Consider the following 21,163-nt stretch of genomic DNA (forward strand, 5'->3'; position numbering starts at 1 on the left):
TTAAATGCAATAGTCCCTTACTTAAAATATGAGGTCGTATTTACTGTGCATTATTCTTTTGTTAATAGCTCGCTTTTGGTATTGTGGTGGTATACTGCTTGCAGTGGTAGTATTGTAGATTTGCAAAAATGCAGAAAGTCAATTCAGCTGCTACAAAAAAAGAAAAGAGGGGACATAGAGAACCATTTTTGTGTGTGTGAGATGTGTGTGTCCTGATCCCATCTGCAAAAATAGACAAAAAGGTTATGGATGAGTGTGTGTGTGTGTGTGTGTGTGTGTGTGTGTGTGTGTGTGTGTGTGTGTGTGTGTGTGTCTCTGTCTCTGTCTGTCTGTCTGTCTGTCTGTCTGTGTGGGTGTGTGTGTAAGTAAGTTTTATTTACTTATTTTACATTTGTTGACCGGGATAGTCTAACTGGATACATGCCCATTTTCAGTAGAGTCCCGGAGAGATTAGCTTCAAGAGATTACCATACTACAAACATTCTGGTACTAGTTGTTATACAGATAAATACTACACATTTCAACAGTTCAGAAATTTTCACAGTTTATACAAAATCTTGTTGCAAGCATTAGATAAGATATTTTAGACTGTATATACAAAAGACTTTACTAGTAACTAGTCGTTATACAGATACATATTTCAAGTTTCAACAGTTCAAAAAATGATCACAGCTTAAACAAATATTGTTGCAAGCCTTAGGTAAGATGTTGTAGATTTTATATACAGAAGACTTTTACTAGGTATGTTAAATTATCTCTATTAGGATAAGATATATTTTTACTAACGATAGGCCTTGATAGAGAAGGACACAGACAGAGCAGGTATTAGGTCTTTAGTGAAGGTAACAGGGATATAGGATGAGATTAGTCTGGATTTGTACAGGGACATAACCAATGGCTTTTAATATAAAGTTTAAGATTGTGCTTAAAAAGTGTAAAAGAAGACAGTGATGTAAGTTCATGAGGGAGTTGGTTCCAATATCCTCCAACTGCATTAGAGAACAGAGCATCTCCTGCCTTGTTAGATTTACATGTTGATACAAGTAGTTTATTAGATGAGCGTAAAGTCATAAGGTTTTTATATTGGGTAATGAAGCTAGAAAGTATTGGGGTATTGGTAGGTTGGAAGAGGGTCTTGTGGGCAATGGTGAGTTGGTTAACGTGAATCTGATTCTGAAGCTCTAACCAGCCTAACTGTTTCAGGTTATAGCAGTGATGGGTCCTGAAGGGGGAAGCAGTAGCAAATCTGACAATGCTGTTATATGAGTTGGCTAGCTTGTTAAGGTTATTTTTTGACAAGTTAGTATATATGGAAGAAGCATAGAGAAGTGTGGAGATAAGGTGGGAATGGGCAATAGTAGTTCTGGCTAGTGGGGAGAGAAAGGGTTTAATCCTATAAAGGGATCCTAGTTTCCTGTTGACAGTTTTAATGGTATTGTTGATGTGGATTTCAAAGTTCAGGTTGTTATCAATGGTTACCCCTAGAAGTTTAGTTGTTGGATCAGGAGATATGAGTATACCATTGTTGGATAAGACTGAAAAGCTTGTTGGGGGTGACTTATGGGTAGGAGTGAAGAGGAGGAGTTTGTTTTTTGGGGGGTTCAAGATGAGGCAGCATTGTAGAAACCAGTTTTCTGTTGTATAAAACATTGCCTGAGTTAGAGTCTGCAGTTGGGATTGAGAATTAGCTGAGCAGATTATTGTTGAATCATCTGCGTATTGTACACAGTTAGCTGGAGGAATAGCTAGGTTAAGGTCATTGATAAATAATGAGAAAAGGAGGGGGCCCAATATGGAGCCCTGAGGAACACCTAGGGTGACAGGGAGATGAGATGATAGGTTGTTGTCCCATAGCACTGCCTGTTGTCTATTGTCCAGGTAGGACTGGAACCATTTTACAGTCATTGTATCCAGAGAAAAGGATTTTAGTATATTAAGTAGATGGTGGTTGACCATGTCAAATGCCTTTGAAAGGTCGATGAAAAGTGCTGAAGAGAGAAGATTGTTTTTACGGTTATTATTGATGCTGTCAGTGAAGGATAGGAGTGCAGTTGTCGTACTATGGAAAGGCCTGAAGCCATGTTGACATTTGGCCAGTAAATTGTTCTGAAGTAGATGGTCTAGTAACTGTCTATGGATACACTTTTCCATTATTTTAGCTAATGGGAAGAGTAGTGCTATAGGATGATAGAATATTCTATGGAGTTTCCACCCTTGTGTAGGGGGATAATGTGGGAGATTTTCCAGATGGCGGGAATAGTGCTTTCTTGTATGGTTCTGTTTATCAGCAGTGATACAGGATATGCTATGGCTTTGGCTGCTATTTGCAGATATTCAGCAGGTAGCTGGTCAGCTGAGGGGGTAGTAGGTTTTAGCTTATGTAAAAGGTTGCAGATGAGGGATGTTGGGACAGGTTGCAAGTTTAGTGTTGGAAGAGAGTTAGTAGTAAAGGTTGGAAGGACAGAGCTATTGGCTGTTAGTTGATTAGCAAGTGTTTGAATGGTGTCTGTGAAAAAGGTATTAAAAGCATTGGCAATTTGCTTTGGATTGTCGGGATTTGCTCCTATAGGGGGTGGTATTGTGGAATGGCCTGGTCGAAGTAGTCTGTTTATGCTAGCCCAGAACTTTTGTGGATTATTTTGGTTGGTTTGTTGGAGGTGGCAGTAAAAGTTTTTTTTATCTTCAAGTATAGCTTTCTTTGTCTCATTTCTTTTATGCCCTTAATTGTTGTTGGTCTATGGGGTTTTTAGTTGTTCTCCATAGTGCCCAAACTTTATTTCTGTTTTGAATTTTTTGCCTGGTTTTCTTTGTAAGCCATGGAGCGGGTTTAGATTTAATTTTGATGGAACGCTTTGGTGCATGGTGGTCAAGGATTGTTAGGAATTTTGAGTTAAAGTAGTGGGAGGTATTTTATGGGTGACCAATCACATTCTTTTAGTTCAGTTTGGAAGTTATCGGGGTTAAAATTTCTGTTGCTTCTTATTGTTCTATATATGGTTGGGTTGTGTAAGCTAGACCTTTGCCTGATTATGTAAGTTAGAGAATGGTCACTTACATCATCAGGGAGGGACCCTACATTGTAGAGTTGTTGGTGATTGTTTATAGGAACCCAGTCTAGGATAGATTCTTTATTGTTGGGTTTATTAATTCTGGTTGGGGAGTTGATTGTTTGTGAAAAGCCATAAAGGTTAATATGGGAAGTTGGTGATTCAGTAGAGCAGTCCTTCCAGTCTGTATTAAAGTCTCCAAGAATTATTGTCTCTTGGGGAAAGTTTGAGGAGAGCTCAGCAAAGATACCTTCCAGAGTGCTGATGTTGTTACCAGGGGGTAAGTAGATACATATTATATTTAGGGATTTGCTGGGATTAAGGTGAAGTTTAGTGCTAATGATTTCTACATTGTTTTCTAAGGGGGAACTGAAATCTAGTATAGATATTTGTAGCCCTTCTTTATAAAGAATAGCAACTCCCTCTCCTTTTTTTGCTTTGCAGTCTTGTCTCAAGATGTTGTACCCAAGTGGAATGATTTCAACATCTTGTGTAATGGGTTTTAGCCATGTTTCTGTTAAACAAAGTATGTCAAAGGAATGAACATCCAGGAGAGCATTGAGGTGGGGAATTTTATTATTTATGCTGCGAATATTGAGGTGGGCTATATAGAGTGAGTTGGGAGATTTAGATGGGATTAGATAGGATATTAGGGGAAGAGGTAGCGTGAATTTGTGGTTCTATGCTTGCTTTATAACCTGGTCCTGGGTTAGGATGGATGTCTCCATCTAGTAAGGAAAGGTGTAATAGTTTGTTTAAGGGATTGTGGAGGTCACAGTAATGGTGGAGAGGTTTTCTGGGTTTTAAATAGTTGTATTTGATATGGGTTAGTCTGTGATATTTTGCAGGTAAATAAGCTAGGTAAAGATGTTATATTTATGTGTTCTGTGGAGTTAGGTAGAGGTATAATACTTGTTTGTGTATTAGGGAAATTCAGCTGTAAATATTTTGACTATTCATAAGAGGTTAGCAAGTAGGCTGCTGTTAGAGAGGGTAGGAGTGTAACAAAGATTAGGAGCTTTAGTTTGATTTGGGAAGTTAGTGTTTGCATCGTGACTAATAAGGTTTACAGGTGTTCTTTGGAGGGGGAGGAGTTATTCTAGGGGTGGTTAGAGAGAAATGTGTATAGTACGTTAATAAGGTGACTGTTGTGATTGGATTGGAGAGGAAGAGGGTGTGGTTTGGATGTATGAGTTTAGGAGCAGTATATTTGCACATATGTTGGTAAGCATAGAGTTTGCCTCTATTTGTAGGTTAAATTCAGAAATAGACGGGGTTCTTGAGACAGGGAAAGCAGAGCAGTTTTCCTCATGAGAGGTAATAATGGCTGTCCTTGACTCATCTTTCACAAGTGACAGGCTGTAGATTATCTCACTTACCTGACTAAGCTAACATAGGTTGTTGTGTAGGAGTGAGCACATGTACAGTATGTAAACACTATCCACCAAAACAATAGGTGATCAAACATGCTTTTTTTTCTTTGGATATTGTAATTTCATAAAACATTTTTGCTGGTACAGCATTTATAGAGTTTTGAGTACTTGTGTTCTCGTTAACAGTAGTAAAATCGCTCATGATGACAGTTGAAACTATTGGACAAAGCTGGATGCTCATACATGATATTCTGATTTAGAGTTTTTTGTTTTGTGGTTATTGGCAACTGAAAATGACAGAGTATCCTATAGAGAAAAACCTTGAATGTAAAGTTGTTCTATCTCGCCGTTTTGTTCTTACACGTGGGTCGGAGCCAATCCCTTGGCTCCAAATCGGCCGCTTTCAAGCTCAAACTCTCAGAGAAGCTCGAGACCTAGTATATATCCCTTGATGCTCTACTGTGAATCCCCAGATCTAGTTTGCCGCTGCAACGGATCAACAGCTCGCCGGAGGAAGCTCGGGCCAGTAATTTAAAATTTTTTGTATTATTAGGATTTTTTGTCTTTAAATTAGTATTACACATACTTAGATTTCAACCTTCTTTATAGTATTAAGGTTTTTTGCCTGTTAGTATAACTTGCTTAGGATTTTCTAAAAAGTTTTTCTTCAGGGCTTTAGACCTCTTTTTCTTGGGCGTGACAGGGCTCTGTCAGCTATTGTGTGTGTGTGTGCTATCTTCTTATATAATCTTGTGTGCATCATATATCTAGTGTGGTAGTTAATATTAGATATTTAGTGTGTTTATAAATATATATATATATATATATATATATATATATATATGTAGGACGTTAGTTAATACTAGTGTGTTGTTGTAGTTAAAAGCAACTAATTTTCTTAGACTAAAAATTCAGGGACATGAATTATTTAAAATGTCAGAGAAACAAAAGTCAGGGTTTAAAAGGTGTGAGTGTGGTCAAAAGATGTCTGTTACAGACAACCACTCCACCTGCGTTTACTGTTTGGGTTCTGTACACCTACAAGAGGTGTGCTCTATCTGCCACTCCTTTAGCGCCAGGGTTCTCTTGGAAAGGCGGAGGAAGCTGGTAGATAGAGGACTCCTGATGCCTGATTTTCAGGCTACCTTAGACAAGGCTGACCTCTCTTCCAAGGCTTCGAAGGGGTCGAAGTCTTCCAAGGGATCCTCGGAGCCCAAGTCATCGACTCCGAGTTACTCTGGTATGGTTTGTGCATCGGTTCCACAGGCCTTGGAGCCATGTATCGATCCTCTACCTTGGAGCGCAGTTGTGGAACCGATATTGGAGACTCCTCAGTCTCCAATTCTTCAATTGGCTCCATCTTCAGCTCCTTCAACCCATCCCTCGATGCATTCTTCGAGGCTTTCCGATGTGGATCTGGACCGAGTGGTCAAGAGGCTCTTAGAGAACACGGCCCTGGCCAAAATGCTGTCTGCTTCGAGCCACTCGGCTTCGAAGCCTGAAAACCCAGCCATAACTTCTCCACCTCCTCCTCCGAAGCCAATCGAGCGTTTGGAGCCGGGGCAGGCGGAACCGATGTTGGTAGAGCCCTTGGAGCCGAGGTTCGATCCACCTCCCTCGGCTCCATCAACCTTGATCTCCTCGGTTCTGACCGGGGAATCTCGGGGCCGACAGTCCCTCGCTGGCTTCGAGGTGGAGAGTCGAACCGATACCTCGATTCCGACCCTTCCACTCGGGGCTTCGGCGCAGGTGGCCTCGGCTTCGTCCTCTGGATTGGAGCGGGGGGTCTCAGCTCGGGGAGAGCTGCCGGCCTCTTCGGAGCCGACGGACTTCTCGGCTGAGATTCTGGTGCCTTCGATGCCATGAGGAAGGTCATGTCTGCTAAGACCACTACCTCCTCGGATCTGTCTTCCCCTCCCCCTAAAGGGCCTCGTTCTACCTCTTCCCCGCAGATCTCCAGCAAGCGTCGAGATCCAGGGCCTCAGGTATCCCCATTGGGTGGCCGCTCCTCTCTAGGGACTTCACCGGACGCTCCCACCGATGAAGTACCTAGGACGAGATTGTGCAAGAGGAGGCACTTGGATTCCCTACAGGAATCCCTGACATCGGATACCGACTTGGAGGAATCAGAAGGGTCCTCAAGATCCCCCTCAGAGGATGTCTCATTTGCAGACATATTGGAAATCTTAAGGCAGAGGGGTGATTGGCAGTCCCTTGCCCCTACTGAGGATGAGTCAGTCCTCCTGAAGGCCTTTGGATCTCAACCATCCACCTCCTGGGTTACTCCGCCCTTTGATGAACTGATGGAGCTGGTTGCTCGAAGGGCGTGGGAGTCCCCTGATTCAGTGGAACCAGTCCCTCGGAGGCCCAACAAGTTTATTACTTCCCCTACTGATAAGGCCTTTCTAACAAAGGGAGTCCCGGTTGATGCCATGGTGGTGGTGGCGGCCACCAAGAAAGAGATGTCAGAAACCTCTTCTGCTGTTCATCCTCCTAATAGAGATTCTAGGACTATGGACAGATATGGGAAATGCATATTTAGTTCTGCGGCATTTTCCATGAGATCGCTCAACTACCTGACACATTTTACCCGTCTTCAACGAGATCTCCTCAAAGAGCTGGGAGATACTCTCCAGGGTAGGTTCATAGGTTTGTTCATAGGTTTGTACTAGGCTATCTGCCCTAGGGCATTTATAAGCCTAGCCAGAGTGTGTGTGGCTTTCACCACCCCTTAGGATGAGAATACTATGCCCATTTAGGGTTTAGTTTACTGTGCCTCTGTCTAGTAGTGACACAGAGATGACCCCCCGGGGTAAACCTACGATCTCCCATCCACTCGTCAAGACTTCTCTTGAATAGAGTTAGTGAGGGGCTCTGCCTAGCATGAATTGGGATTCTGTTCCAGAGTGTAGGGAGCCTCTGGGTTATGAATCTGTCCCTCCAGCACGTCCTATTTATTTCTGTGTTGAGGTTTAAGTCTCTTGCTCTTGTGACTCTGATGGATTTAGACTTTTTGAGGTGGAGCATGTCCATTAATTTCGGATTGGACATGGCCTTGTACGTTAGGCACAGGTCACCTCTGAGTAGGCGGTATGCGACTGAATAGAGCTGGAGTTTTTTCAGTCGGGCAGCATATGACATATGTTTAAGACCCTTTATCCTCTTGGTGAGGAACTTTTGGGGTCTTTCCAACTGCTGCAAGTGTCGGGTAAGATACATCCCAAATGGGGCATTGTACTCAATCATTGGCCTAATAAGAGATGAGTACAGGGGCACAATGACCTCTCTTGATCTAGATGTGAAACCCTTCATGATAAGGTGGGCAATATAGAAGGTCTTCCTAACCACTTTGGCAATGTGAGTGTCAAATGAGAGGTTACTGTCAACCTGGGTCCCTAGGTCCCTGATTATCTCTTCCGTGCTTAATGGATTACCACCTATGTGGTAATTTGTGGGTACCTTGTTTTTCCCAAAGGGTATGACTATACATTTTTTGGCGTTAAGCTTAAGGCCATGGCTCTGGCACCAATTATCCGTTTCTATGAGTCCTCTCTGAAGGATGTTTGTGTCCACTGGAGTATCAGTTATGGCGCCCAGTTTGCAGTCATCTGCAAACTTTGTCAGCCACAATCCTCCTATGTTTGCCTGTACCTCGGAAAAATAAATGCCAAACAAAAGGGGTCCCAGGACTGAGCCCTGTGGGACACCGCTTGTGACTGGCTTAGAGTCTGACATAGCTCCAGCAACTCTGACCCTGTGGGTTCTGTCCTTGAGCCAGTTTGCAACCCATCTCTTGACATATGGGTTTACATTTAAGCTGGTGAGTTTGTCTATGATGCCCGAGTGTGGTATTGTGTCAAAGGCTTTTGCAAGGTCAAGGTAGGCTGTGTGAACTGCCTTACCTTCATCAATGGCCTTAGTGACAGTTTCAAAAAAGTCGACCAAGTTCAAAAGGCAGGATCTGCCCTTGACAAAGCCAAATTGGGTAGGATCCAATGTCTGTAGGTCCCCAATGTCTTTGTTTATGAGTTCCATAATGATCCTCTCCATAGCTTTGCAGACCAGGCTCATCAAGCTTATGGGGTGGTAATTTCCAGGGTCCGTAGAAGCACCGCCTTTGTGAAGTGGGACCATCGTTGCCGTACGCCACTCTTTGGGTACGTATCCTGTAGTAAGGCTAAGATTAAACAGCAGCCTTATGTTTGGGTTTAGTTCCTCTTGGAGTTCATGTAGCACACAGCCCGGGACACCGTCCGGTCCCATTGATGCTGTGTTTTTAGCTTTAGAGAGGGCGGCTCTCACCTGGGCATCTGAGATGTTAGGGAGGCTACACTCTGCTGGGATAGTTATTTCTCCTTTTGGGGGAAAGGGGGAGGAGAAATTTGCACTGAACCTGTCTGCCAGAATGTTGGCAACGTCAGTGGGTTCAGTGTATTTATTGTCATTTTGGACTAACTCTGAGCATATCTGGGAGTTTCCACCCAAGTTTCTAACATAGCTAAAGAAGGCCTTATGATTGTCTTTTGTGTCTTTTGCGATTTTTCTCTCAAAGTTGGCCTTGGATGATTTTATGAGTGATCGTAGTTTTTTGCTAGTACTGATCAGAGATGCCTTCCCATTTAGGGATTTTGCTCTGTCATGTAGTAGCTTCCTCCTTCTGTTGTAAAGTTTGTTTATGGCTGGGGTCCACCAGACTGGGCGCCTGCCTTTGGAGGAATGGGTCTTGGTTTTATTTGGGATTGCATGATCCATGCATTCTTGAAGGTGCCCGTAGAAGGCATTTGCAAAGGATTCAGCAGTGTGGGTTGTGGTTTCCACTGGCCCAGGGACCTTGAAGGATACCACTTCAGTCTTAAGAAGTGTGAAGTTGGCTTTTGAGCAGTTCTTCACTGTGGTCTTTTGTGCAGGGGGTGGGGGCGGGATGTGGATTTCCAGTGAGATTAATTTATGGTCTGATCTTACCAATGAGGGATACACAGCTGATGCAGTTTGAGAAGGTTACTGCACAACTCAACACCCTCAATTCCATAGTAAACTCATCCGTGCGGCTCATTTCTTATGCTGCCGATTGATCGAGTAGGGTGGCAGGCTCAGCGATAGCTCTTCGGAGACAGTCCTGGATGCGCCTTTGCAGAAGCCTTTAAATCTTCCTTCGTCGATACCCCATTCGATGGATCTGCCTTGTTCGGACCCAAAGTTAAGGAGACACTTACAAGGTGTGAACAAGAAGGAAAGACTCTGTCTGCCGTTGGAGTCCGTTTTTCCACTCCAACTAGACCGTACCCCAAGGGCAACGAAGCGGACGAATGTGGTTCCGAAAACCCCAAGGAGCTTTCCAAAACACACCTACTGATACCCCCTCTAGGGGCAGAGGAGGGGGCAAAAATGGAAGACGCCGTCCAAACAGCAGAGGCGGTCCACAAAACCAGGGAGACAGGGAACAGTTCTCTGGGAAGCCCTATCAGTGTTCCTGAAAGGAAGCCCGGCTGTCCTACTCTGGAGGCAGTCGGTGGTCACTTGGCTTTATACCCAAATGCCTGGCTAAGCATTACAATGGATTCTTGGCTTAAAAGCATCATTGCCAGAGGTTACTACATTCCCTTTACAACCCCCCCCCCAATGGGTACAAGGATCCCAGACGTTCCACCCAGTCTGAGACAACTAGCAGCCATAGAAATTCAAAACCTGCTAGACAAAAGAATCATCCAGCCAGTCCCGGCGGACCAAATAGGATCCGGAACTTACTCAAGGTTCTTTTTAGTTCCAAAGAAAACAGGGGACTCGAGGCCCATACTAGACCTCAGCAAGCTCAACACCTTCATCAAGGAGAAGTTCCAGATGGTCACGCTGCAATCAATTCTCCTGTTCTTAGCAACGGGCGATTGGATGTGCTCTATAGATCTCAAGGATGCTTACTACCACATCAAAATGGACAGAGCATCCAGAGATCACCTGCGTTTCCGGCTGGGGGCCAGTCATTACCAATTCAGAGCCCTGCCCTTTGGTCTCACCACAGCCCCCATGGTGTTCACCAAATGTATGGCAGTGGTCACGGCTCACCCGAGACGATTGGGATTTCATATCTGGACGACTGGCTCCTCACCGCCACCTCCAGGCATCAACTAATACAAGCAAGAGACTACACCATAAACCTTTGTTCCTAGGTGGGTATAACCCTAAACTTCAAAAAATCTGCGTTATCGCCCTCGCAGCATATTACATTTATAGGGGCAGAACTGGACACTGTCAATGCAAGGATCGTGTTGCCCCAATCAAGAATCGTATCTCTAAAAAATCAACTATCCAGCCTGTCTGTCCTGAACAAAGCTCCTGCGTCCCAAATACTGCAGCTTTTAGGCACAATGGCAGCCACACTGATAGCAGTTCCGTTAGGTCAAATGCACATGCGAATACTCCAGTGGCTACTCTTCGCGCAGTGGTCTTACCAACGTCTGCCCATGTCACACGAGATCCGACTAACGAATCTTTGCAAGAAGGATCTCAATTGGTGGTTGAACAGCGACCAAGTGATAATCGGACGTCCCTTTGTTCTTCCCCAACCCACAGCCACAGTGACCACGGATGCTTCCCTGATAGGGTGGGGGGGGCTATTTCAGGGAAAGACTGTCCAAGGCACTTGGTCAATCATGGAAACACATTTGGATATAAATGTCCTAGAGCTGAGAGCGGTGTTCCTAGCGTTGTAACACTTTCATGATTCTCTTCCTCTAGGTACAATTGCTATCCAGATGGACAACATGTCAGTAGTCTGGTATATCAACAAGCAAGGGGGAACCAGATCAATACCCCTTATGCCGGGAGGCCCTAAGAATTTGTCAGTGGGCTGTATCCACCAGATGCTTTCTGATAGCAACGCACATCCCGGGGTCATCCAACGTGATAGCGGAGACTAAGCAGAGCCATGCTGTTGCCTCACGAGTGGTCTCTCAAACAGAAGGTGGCGGAAGAGATCTTCCGCAGATGGGGCCAGCCTTGCTGCGACCTATTTGCATCTCCAGTGAATGCCAAATGCAGCAGCTACTTTGCCCTTTATCCCCCACCGGGGAAAAAACCGAGGGACGCACTTGTACACGATTGGCCCCCGGGCCTCTTATATGCCTTTCCCCCAACCAAATTCATGCAGAAAGCCAGAAGTTTGGGAAGGACTGTGATCTTGATAGCCCCGTCTTGGCCTCGACAGTTTTGGTTCCCCTTCCTGCGGAAGTATCAAGTGGAAGAACCATGGATCCTGGACCCAGTGCCGGATCTTCCGAGTCATTCGTCGGGAGTTCTTCATCCCTCCCTCACCTCCCTAAAACTGACAGCTTGGCTGCTCCAATTCCCACATTAGCCAGGTCTCAAGATTTGTCTTCTGCGGTCCAGCATATTATAGTTTCCTCTCATAAACTATCTACTAGGAAGCTATACAATAGCAAATGGAAACGGTTTGTTCACTGGGCCTCTTAACATGACATTGATCCTTATGTAGCACCTGTTCATATCATCTTAGAGTTCTTATCTTCCTTGTTCCATAATGGCGCAGCAGCTGCCACCATTAGAGTCCAATTGGCAGCTATTTCCAGTTTCCATGTGTGTTTTAATGGGTCTAACATCATGTCGCATAGACTATGTAAAGCATTCTTAAAAGGAACCCACCATCTCAGACCACCTATCAGACATCCTGTCTCTCCCTGGAATTTGAATCTGGTTTTATCTTAATTGATGCTCACCCCCTTTGAACCCGCTTCATCCTGTCACTTAAAGTTCCTGTCTTGGAAAACTATATTCCTGGTAGCCATTACATCTGCATGTAGGGTCTCCGAACTTCAAGCCTTGTCCTCCAAACCCCCATATTTGATTTTTCACCCTGATAGAGTCTCCCATAGGACTAATCCTACCTTTCTTCCCAAGGTCTGTTCAGAAGCTAACTTAAATCAGTCCATTGAGCTTCCAACCTTCTTCAGGCACTATACCAACAGACTTGAATATATGTTACAAAAACTTGACGTACACAGACAACTGAGGTTCTGTCTAGATAGAACGAAAGATTTCAGACAGTCGGATCAACTTACGCAGAAAATTAGAAAGGTTTTGCAGTATCAAAAATCACATTGTCTAAGTGGCTGTCTGACTGCATGAAATCCATTTATGCTTCCACTAGTCAGCCATTAGAATCTAACGTCAAGGCCCACTCGACACGAGCTGTTTCTATGTCATTAGCTCATGCAGCTCGATTACCCTTAGATACCTTCTGTGCAGCTGCCACGTGGTCAAAACCTCACATGTTTATCACTCATTACAAAGTGGATAGGACCTCCAGGGACAGGGCTACCTTTGGTTCCACTGTGCTCAGGAATGTTCTTCCATGAGCCACCTAGGATCAGGGTGCTTGGGACGCTACCCACTTGTAAGAACAAAATGGTGAGATAGAACAACTTCACATAAAGAAGTTATGTCCTTACCATAACGTTCCATGTGAGTTGTTCATCTCGCCTTTTTGTTCTTACATTCCCGCCCACCTTCCCCCTCCAGTCGAGCAGGATGGTTGCCTTGGCAGATTGGTCAAGTTGTCAGTCTGTATTGCATATTCTGTTTTTCCTGTCTACAATCTTTTAGCTACCTTCATAGGTCGACACTATAGTTTCCTTTCTTCCTGTAGGCTGTCTTCGTTGCAGCATACTAGATCTGGGGATTCACAGTAGAGCATCATGGAATATACACTGGGTCTCGAGCTTCTCTGAGAGTTTGAGCTTGAAAGCGGCCGATTCGGGGGCTGTGGGATCGGCTCCGACCCACGTGTAAGAACAAAAAGGCGAGATGAACAACTCACATGGAACGTTATGGTAAGGACATAACTTATTTTTTAAGGCTTGCAGCATTAGTAAAACTGGCACTTAGAAAAATGATATATCTGTAAATGGTCATAATTTGTAACTTTTTATTTTTGACATTTTCCTTATATTTAAAGTCTTTTTGTTGTGACATATGTATATTTATGCAGACAGCTGATCCTTGTTTATAATGTCTGTGTCCTTTGTTACCCCTGTGCCACAGTGTCTCCAGCACAGAAAGCAGAACAGCTCTGACAACAAAAATAAGTTACTTGATGCTCAGTAAACTGCAGTTCTTGAGTAGCAGCAGTGCCTGAGTTTCGAGCATTGATGATGGTGATGAAGAGTGTGGAGCTGGCTGCTAGGCACATCACTGTTCCATGCAGTGTGTTCTTTCATATTATGAATGAAATGCAGTTAAAGTAGTAGCAGTAGACATTGCTTCAGATATAAAATATATTAATTTACTGTTCCTATTTCACAGTGGTTTAAAACTGAGTAATGCCTGTTTTTAATTAGCCCAGGGTTATACTGTAGAAGTCCAAGGATGAAAAAAATTGTGATTTCCATTGAAGACGTAATACATATTACCATTATGACCATTCCTAGATCATCTTCTGAACAGTCAGACTTTGAATGTCAGGACAGAGAATTTATGCCAATTGTCTGTGTTACCTTCAGTTACTGGCACAGTTTTGATTGGCAGAAATCTCTAAACAATAGTGTACTGTATATTTCAAAGGTCTAGCTCACTCAAAAATCTTTAGGCTTTCTCATTTCATATTATTTTTATTTTGTCCTGAAAATTCACAATGCAGACTCCGTTGAAAATGCAACTAGGGCATTAATACTGCAAAAAAAAAAAAAAAAATGAAACAGCAGACATGTTTAGTAAGCTAATTTTCCAGATTTCATAATTTAGAATATCATTATGAATCAGGAATAGATATGCATTCTTGTGTAGCAAAAAGCATATGAATCCTTTAAGAATGCAAGCTATCATATTTTAATGCATATTCTAAGGGCAAATAATTTGCTCACTGTGTTAGTCTGGCCTTTGCTGTCAAAGCTTAACTAAAGTCCATCAAATATGAAATGAATTGAAGTATTTGCATTATATAGAGGGATATTATTTTTGATTTTAGTTGTGGTAATTGATTTGACTGGGTCCTGTACTGTTCATCAAATCTGGATACTAATTCAATAATCCGCATGCAAACATCTTTCTTTTTGGAGGAGATGAGAAGATAAAATATAGTAAATGTATACAAAGTTGAATATTTTCATATATAGCTATTAGTTTTTTCAGAGTATTTTTCCCTAAGGAAATTTTGTATATTTTGTTTCAGGCAAATGAATTAGGATACCATGTTTTGACCAGATTCTCTATAGTTTTAGTAAGGTATTTAAAGTATTTCCTGTTCCACGAGATCTTTCATGTGCATGTATATAGATATGTGTGTATATATACATATATATATATATATATATATATATATATATATATATATATAAAATATATATTAATATATAAATATGTATTATATATATATATATATATATATATATATATATATGTATGTGTGTGTGTGTGTATGTACGTATATATTTATATATTTGTGTGTACACTTACACACACATACGTACATACAGTGGATATAAAAAGTGTACAAACCCTTGTTAAAATGGCAGGTTTTTGTGATATAAAACATGAGGCCACAATAAATTATTTCAAAACATTTCCCACCTTTAATGTGACCTATAACCTGTACAGTGTGCACACCCTTAAACTAATACCTTGTTGTGTGTGCACACCCTTAAGCTAATACTTTGTTGAAGCACCTTTTGATTTAATTACAGCATTCAGTCTTCTTGGATACATACCTGCCATCAATTAAAGTGACTGATTAACCCCCAAATAAAGTTCAGCTGTCCTAGTAGGATTTTCCTGACATTTACTCAGTTGTCTGCAACAGCAAAAGCCATGGTTCACAGAGAGCTTACAAAACATCAAAGGGATCTCATTGTTGAAATGTATCAGTCAGGGGAAGGGTACAAAAAAATTTCCACAGCACTGGATATACCATGGAACACAGTGAAGACAGTCATCAAAAAGTGGAGAAAATATGGTGTGATGTTGCAAAGAACTGGACGTCCCACGAAAATTGATGAAAGGACAAGACGAAAACTGGTCAGGGAGGCTGCCAAGTAACACTGAAGCAGCTGCAGGAATTTCTGGCAAGTACTGATTGTGGACTACATGTGACAACAATCTCCTGTATTCTCCATATGTCTGGAATGTTGGGTAGGGTTGCAAGATGGAAGCCTTTTCTTACACAGAAAAACATCCAGGCCCAGCTAAAATTTGAAAAACAATACATCAAGTCTCCCAAAAGCATGTGGGAAAATGTGTTATGGTCTGATGAGACCAAGGTTGAACTTTTTGGCCACAATTCCAAAAGGTATGTTTGGCATAAAAAGAACACTTTGCATCACCAATAGAACACCATCCCCAGGGTGAAGCATGGTGGTGGCAGTATCATGCTTTGGGTTTGCTTTTCTTCAGCTGGAACTTTAGCTAGAGTCAATTTGGAGGGAATTATGAACAGTTCCAAATACAAATCACTTTTGCCTCAAAACCTTCAGGCATATGCTAGAAAGCTGAAGATGAAGAGGAATTTCACCTTTCAACACGGCAATGACCCCAAGCAATACATCCATATCAACAAAAGAATGGCTTCCTCGGAAGAAAATTAAAGTTTTGAAATAGCCCAGCCAGAAACCAGACCTAAATCCAATAGAAAATCTGTGGGATGACCTGCAGAGGGCTGTGCACAAGAGATGCCCTCACAATCTGACTGATTTGCAGTGCTTTTGGAAGAAAGAATGGGCTAGTATTGCCAAGTTAAGATGTGCCATGTTGATAGACTCCTACCCAAGAAGACTGAATGCTCTAATTAAATCAAAAGGTGCTTCAACAAAGTAATAGTTTAAAGGTATGCACACTTATGCAACCAGCTTATTGTACGTTTTTAAATTTTTATATTTTTTTGCCTAACAGATTTGTTTGTTTTTCAACTAAATTGTACAGGTTATAGGTCACATTAAAGGTGGGAAAAGTTTTGAAATAATTTATTGTGGTCTCATTTTTTTATATCACAAAAACCTTGCATTTTAACAGGGGTGTGTGTACACTTTTTATAGCCACTGTATATAGTAAACCCCAGATAAAGAACATGATAAAATCTGGTACACTGTGTAAATAGTTTCTGTGGCTTATCATCAACAGTTATCTGCATCTATTGCTTGTTATTAAAGCTACTAAACTCTTGTCTAACGTGACCATATTTATTCTACTCTCGAAAAGGTTAAGTAAAAGTTGGCCCAAGCAAAACACAGCACATACAATTCCAAAAAACAGTATCCCACCTAAAACATCGAAAGACATAAACATATGTTTAATTCAGAAAAATAAAAATTAGAAAGTAAAATATATAACATTTCTGATCAGTTCAGTGTAGAAATGTAACTTCATATTGTACAGAAAAGTTATATATACCCATCCTCAAGAAAAAAAAAAATTGCCAACCAGAATCAACCTCCCAAAAACAAAATCCGTGCTTATTAGAATAACAAGTTTAAGTAAATTAATGAAAAGTAAAAGAAAACGCCAATTTGCAAATAAGCTAACAGAAAACATCATTGTTAGCAAAATGGACCAGATTCTAATGAGCTGAACTAACTGACAGTTTGTGTCTTTCGGCTTTTCCCGGTTAGGGGTCGCCACAGCGGAACTCCGGTCCGCTAATGATTAGTAGTGGATTTTTACGTACCGGGTTACCAGCCCTGATGCACAACCTTCAACGAAGGCACTCCCCATTCACGTATGCCTCCACACAGAAGACGCTCTAGCTGAGAATCGAACGTGACAAAGTCTTGCTATGAGGCGACAACGCTACCGCAGCACCACCACCGCAGTAGCTAGTTAGTTAGTTAGCTGAACTAACTGACTGTAAACTGCCTAAACAGCATAATTAACACTAACATTGTTCCTACTAAATACATTAAAATTTAACTAAGATTACACAAGTACGAGTTAGACTCTTCATCAGTTGAAACGTACAAAAAACTGCATAAACCTTTTCAGTAGAAACATAGACAATGCATGTAGCCCTATAAAGTCAGTGGGCAACCCTAACATGTAAAACAGAGAAAAAATAGATAAACGGAATGCATGAAGATTTGGTTATGTGAAATATCTTGTATAATTTGGAAACTGGTTTCTGACTTATGGTTTTGGTACTCTTGGTGAAATGTGCCCCATAAACATGTAGTGCAAAATATTTCATATAGTCATAGCAAAACATTGTGGCAGTCAAAATGAGCAGGACGAGGGTAGACCCTCACAAGTGGAAAACTGAATCAGTGGGTCTTCCAGGTTTTGATCCATCTGTGGGGAACACTTCAGATAGGAATGCTTGTAAACAGGCTTGGAAAACTGAAGCATTCTCATTTTCTTGGCTGTGAATGTTCATGGGCAGTTGTCCACTGATTTCCATGGTCATTCTGTAAATTCTGAAGGATGCTGCAAGGATCATTGTAATGGCTTCAGTCTGGCCCAGACAACAGTGGTTCCTCCCTCCCTTCCTTTGGAAATAGCCAAGGGCTATTACCACAAGCTGCCTCACGTACTGGACCCACTCACGCAAGGCAAGGGGTTGTTTAATACACCCCAACTTGAAACAACTTCAGCTGACTACCTAGCTGACATAATTTTAATGCTTTTTAAACATCTGTTTTGTGAGGATGTACAGCAGGTACTAAAGAAGGCAACGAAACCTGCTATTAGGAAATCATATATTATTAAATGGAATTTATACTTGGTGCCACTTTAAGAACTGTAATCCTTTTAATGCTAACATTTCTTTGGTTCTGTAGTTAATATCCTGTGGCCTTTCTTATTACTGTCTCAAGGTTCATCTTTTAGCCACTTTAGTATGTTTGCCCATGGATCATCCTCATTCACTGCACTTCCATGTCAAGATGCTCTTGAAAAGGGTTCTGCATATTTGTCCACCCAGAAAGCAGGTGGCACCTCCTTAATGTCTTGATTTTGTGTTGGAAAAATTAATACTTACTCCATTTCAGCCAGCTCATCAGACTGATTTGAGTTTCTTAATATGGGAAAACAGTGTTGCTAATTGCTCTGACGTCTGTAAGAAGATTGTCTGAGTTGCAAGCTTTTATGGTGGGTCAGACTTATCTAATTTTTCACAAAGATAGGGTTCCTTTGAGAGCAAATTCTTCAAGTGCTATCGAAGTTTACTTTGAGCAAAGTTATCCATCTCACTGTCTTTGCTCCAGAAACTAAAAATCAAAGGAAGAGATTCTTAATACTCTAGATGTTTACAGACAAATCTGATACTGTCTAGACAGTATTAAAACCTTCAGAAATTCTAATCAGTTATTTGTTTCTTATGAAAGTAAGAAAAAAGGACAACCATAGTCAAAGCAGACAATTTCCAGATGGTTGTTCCATGCTGTTTCCTTTTATTACTTACACTATAACAAGTCAATTCCAGGCATGTTCTGCTTGAGCCTTGGCTTCTTCAGTGGCTTTTTGGAATGGAGTGGGCTCTATTAAGTATTATAGAAGCAGCAACTTGGTCCTCTGTGCATACTTTTTACTAAGCACTGCAAACTGGACTACTTTTCCAGAACTAGAAGAGTTTTTTCTAGGACTATTCTCAATGGGATCCTGGGCCCTCATCTATCTCCTCTCACTCTTTCTAAGCTTTGATATTCTACCTGTATAGCTTAGCCTGTGGCAGTGATCTAATAATGAGCACAGTACAGCTGTGTAAGTAAACTTAACAGTAGATGTTTGTTTAGATTACTACTGCATTAGTCACGCCCTCCATCCTCCTTATTTTTTGTTAACTCTTATTCACCAGTGTGATGACTTTTTAATACCTAAGACTGACCTGTTTCAGGGTTTTAGCCTTCAGTCTTCAGTTGGCATGAAACCCCTGAAAGGCTTGGCATTCAGACTGCTGGTTTTGTCCCTGCCGTGCTAGAACTTCTAACAGTGTAGATGCTTGGATGATACCCTTAGGCTTTGAAAGCTGTCTGGCTGTTATATCATAGGCAGGATATAACTCTTATAGTTTAGGCTACTGCAGCAATGATCTATTCAGGCATCTATTTTTATGGTAAGTTTACTTTTTCATCTGTACTTTTCTTAGCTACTTCAGTTACTGCCTTGTTTCTAAAGTGTGCACAAGTGGGTTACATTTCTGAATAGAGCTCAAATTGTAAGACTCGGTTCCAGAAAACTTGTGCAGGTATGTTTTGAATTTACAAGTCAGACTAGATAAATAAGCAATGATATATTTACTGCTGGTAGTGGTAGATCAAGGTAAGCTGTGGGAGTTCTTCTGCATGCTGTCTTTTTAAACATGCATATTTTGTATTTTTCTTGTAGGTTTATTATATAGTTATTTATATATATATGTTTTTATGAAGTACATTTCTTATTTTTATTCATGTCAAGTAAAGAAGTTTATTATTCATTTTTAAATGGTTATGGATGGTGGTTTTGTTTCTTAGCTTAAAGGTGTGTGATATATATATATATATATATATATATATATATATATATATATATATATATATATATATATGTGTGTGTGTATATATGTATATATATGTATATATATATATATATATATATATGTGTGTATATATGTATATATATGTATATATATATATATATATGTGTGTGTATATATGTATATATATATATATATATATATATATATGTGTGTGTGTGTATATATATATATATATATATATAGTGTGTGTGTGTGTATGTATATATATATATATATATATATATATATATATATATATATATATACACACACACATCTATATAAAACTGAACTATTAGTTAAAAGATGCAACCATACCAAAAAGTAATTTCAGATAAAGACATAAATATAATTCAGTTTGCAATGAATGAGCACTTCCATCTTATAAAATCTGAGCAGAAGATTTCATTTATTTTTATTTTATTTTACATTTGTTAACCGGGCGTGTCTGACTGAGCCGAAAAGGCCCTTTTTCAGCAGAGGCCCGGGGAGAAAAGCTCCACAAAGAAAAATTACAGACACATTTAATTATTTAGACATGATCAGTATACACACAAATTACAAGAGACATGTTTTTACAGTGGTATGTGGCACATAAACAGTTGCAGTGGAGAGAACAAACAAAAAAATATTAATTTTAAAAATAAAGGTAATTAATAGATTTGTGATGTACAGCTGATATTTGGAACATAGTTAGAATACATACATAGTACACAGGTACAGTACATACACTGTAGATTAGCCAGTGTTTGTGAGTAAGATTGAAAACTATTATCAAGTGCTATAGATTTAGTATGTATATGTTATCCACTTTCACTAGCCTGGGGAGCAATCATGGCACTGCCAACTTTGCTTGAGATATTGTCTGATGAGGTCTTTAAAGGAGACTTTGGATGATGTGTTTTGAATGCTAGTGGGGACAGAGTTTTATTTTTTAGCTACTGAACTACTATATAGTACATCTCCAAAGCTGTTGTAGCTGTTGGTGACTTCTAGTAGTAGTTTGCTTGATGATCTAAGAGGCCTTTTGGCTGAGTGATGTTGTACTAGGTTTTTGAGGGCAGGACACTTATTGGGGAGGAAATAGGTAGAATGACAGAGGCAGAGCTGATTTTAGGTTAGGAGGTTGGGCAGTTCAAGCCAGTAGAGCTGTCTCAAAGCAGTACAGTGATGAGTTCTATATGAGCAATTTGCAGCAAAGTGGGCAATTCTGTTATAGCAGGCTTCAATTTTGCTTAGTTCAGTTTTGTTGAGATTAG

At 40.9% G+C, this 21,163-nt stretch overlaps 1 protein-coding gene across 4 annotated transcripts in view; it reads left to right on the forward strand.

Annotated features, from left to right (window-relative positions):
- Positions 1–21,163, forward strand: part of EHBP1 (EH domain binding protein 1) — a 3,513,379-nt gene that overhangs the window by 1,841,178 nt on the left and 1,651,038 nt on the right. The window lies entirely within an intron of this gene.

The sequence above is a fragment of the Protopterus annectens genome, chromosome 1.part2 (assembly GCF_019279795.1).
Source record: "Protopterus annectens isolate FY-2018-M chromosome 1.part2, PAN1.0, whole genome shotgun sequence".
Lineage (NCBI taxonomy): Eukaryota > Metazoa > Chordata > Ceratodontiformes > Protopteridae > Protopterus > Protopterus annectens.